General features: G+C 35.8%; 1 long non-coding RNA gene across 1 annotated transcript in view; it reads left to right on the top strand.

Annotated features, from left to right (window-relative positions):
* Nucleotides 1–2,500, top strand: part of LOC144962993 (uncharacterized) — a 23,695-nt gene that overhangs the window by 3,862 nt on the left and 17,333 nt on the right. The window lies entirely within an intron of this gene.

The raw sequence follows: 2,500 nt of genomic DNA, 5'->3' as shown, positions 1-2,500 counted from the left end.
GAGAAATCTCGTTATCCCGTCATGCATAGGATGGGTGGCAGGATCTGTAAGATCTGATGGAAAGTACTTTGTCATAGACTAGCGTCCAACCAAAGGGTAGCTGTCAATTCTATTATCCGCTTCACGCTACTGAAGTTGGGATAAACTCCATGAGCCTAATTGTCTGAAGGACTACTTTTTAAAACCAGATTTGGTTGGTTATATATTCATCTTCGTTTAATTTTATACCGAATATAATTAGAAGTGAAATGGTTGAGTGAGTGACATTAGTGAAAATATTTCAGATATAACGCTTTGTGGATTTTGTCTTGAAGCCAAATAGTGTCCGATTTTTTTTAACACCTACAATTGAACATCTTCCATCAGAACAATGCTCGTACACTCTCGTCGATCATTGCAAAGATTTTCTTAAAAGATAAAAAAAATCAATGATGAGGCTTGATCCAGTTTAAGTCGAGATTTGAACAGAATGGAGAAAGTTCAGGATGTGTTGTCGTATTAACTGGAATGTTGACATTGAGAATCTCAATTGGTGCTAAATAGAAGAGAGTTATTTACCCAAGTAGAAATTCAGCATTGTGTGAAATTCATGAGGCGACGAGTGTTTGCTTGCATCGAGATGAATGGTGATCACAAAACATTCTAAAGAAGATAGAATACATGACATCAATTTGTGTTATCTTCACTTTATATCCTTTGGGGATTTTTGGGTAGTTTTTTTAAAATGCTTAAGGACTTTTTTTTGTGATACCTTCATCATGATACAAAAGAGTTCGATAAGCAGTCACGCCTAAAGCTTCAATGCCAGTAGTAGATATAAAAAAAACGATAGCATTTATATAGAAAAATATCCACTAAACGTGCTCTAACCACTCTACAAGGGGTCCCTGGCCCGAAACATATAGAACGAGACATGTTCTAAGTCGATATTACATTTTTTCCCAAACAGAGATGGTTAATGGTTGTTAACGGCCAGGTACTCATTTTACACCTGAGCACGATGAGAGAATGTGAGTAAAGAGCCTTTTCCAAGGACTCAACTATGCGCCAAGCGAGGCTCGAACTCAGGACCTTCCGGTCCGAAAGCGAGAGTCATGCTACTTGACCACATAGCCGCACATACAGTATATCTGAAAATATTCCAATGCATACCACATCATGTAAGGTCAAGAGTCAAGATCATTTTTTAAAAACACTACAAATCTACTAATACCAAGTTAACGATTTTCCCTCGTCGGGTGAGAAGAACGATCACGTGAACAAATTCTCTTTCCCGTTCTCTCGTCACAACAATTCAGTACGAAGATGGGGCCTGCCTTTCAAGTTAGAAGATGAAAACGGTTAGGAATAATTGTGATTTGATTTTTATCAATTTGCGACAAAAATAAAATATGTTGTAGAAATTGCGATTTGATCCTTTTTTACTCGCGGGTGTAAATCGTTGACATTGCAATTTGTTTGGTAAAAAATGGACAAAAATTACGACTTTGGTGATTAAAAATGACTTTATGACAATTATTGTAAACTTTTAAAATTATTATCTATGAATAATGTATAACTCCCTTATTTGTGAAAAAAAAAATAAAACAATCTTTGTCTATTTTTAAACGTTCGCTTGAATCATTTCCGTTTCGTTTTTAGTAGCTGGTATGAGAAGCAAGATAGGTCGGTCTGGTTTGTGTTGTGTGTGTTGTGTGTGTGTGTGTGTGTGTGTGTGTGTGTGTGTGTGTGTGTGTGTATGCTTGTGTGCAGCGGCGTGGCGTATTGACGGCATATGATGGTGCCATGATTAGAAAAAAAAATTCTAATACAGTGAACACGGTTAAGAGGAGAGAGCACGACATATTAAAAACTCTCTTTTATGGAAGGGTGGGGGAGGGTTTCTACGAGTGGACAAAACTTACAAAAACAAATAATTCATGAAAACAACAAGCCACAACACTGAGATACAAGTCCCGTATGAAAAGGTCTTTGTAATTATTCTGTGTCCACCATTTAAAGGATTGGATTTGGTAGATAATGCAATCAATATGTTATAAATGTAAATCAAAAGAGAAAAAAAAATCTATGACAGAAATTACTTACTTTTAGTACTTGTAAAAAAAAATCTGCACTGCAATGTTTCATCTCTGCAAATCTTTTTATAATGTGTTTATTGAAATCTGGAATGGCATCTATTTCAGCTTTGTGAATTGACAGAATCATTAATGAATTTAACCGCTCCTGTTTCATTGAATTTCGCAACAAAAAAATTTAACTCTTTTAAGGGTGCTAAAACAACGTTCAGGAGGTTAAGAAATACAATGGAAGTGGTTAAGGTCACTATAGCCTATAGATGTCCATGATTTGTCAGTGTTTGTTGTATCTGTAAAACGTAGACAATAAAAACAAAAGACAAAACTAACTGTGAGCCATTCATGCCTGTCATACCATGTCACTGAAAAAGAGTGTTTTCGAGATTTCCACACCTGTGTTAATTCAAAATCAGTTGGTTGGTGAG

This window comes from Berghia stephanieae, chromosome 1, assembly GCF_034508935.2.
Source record: "Berghia stephanieae isolate SIO BIC M18660-M18661 chromosome 1, UCSD_Bste_1.3, whole genome shotgun sequence".
Lineage (NCBI taxonomy): Eukaryota > Metazoa > Mollusca > Gastropoda > Nudibranchia > Aeolidiidae > Berghia > Berghia stephanieae.
Note: the sequence above shows the minus strand (reverse complement) of the source record. Positions and strands in the feature narration are given on the sequence as shown.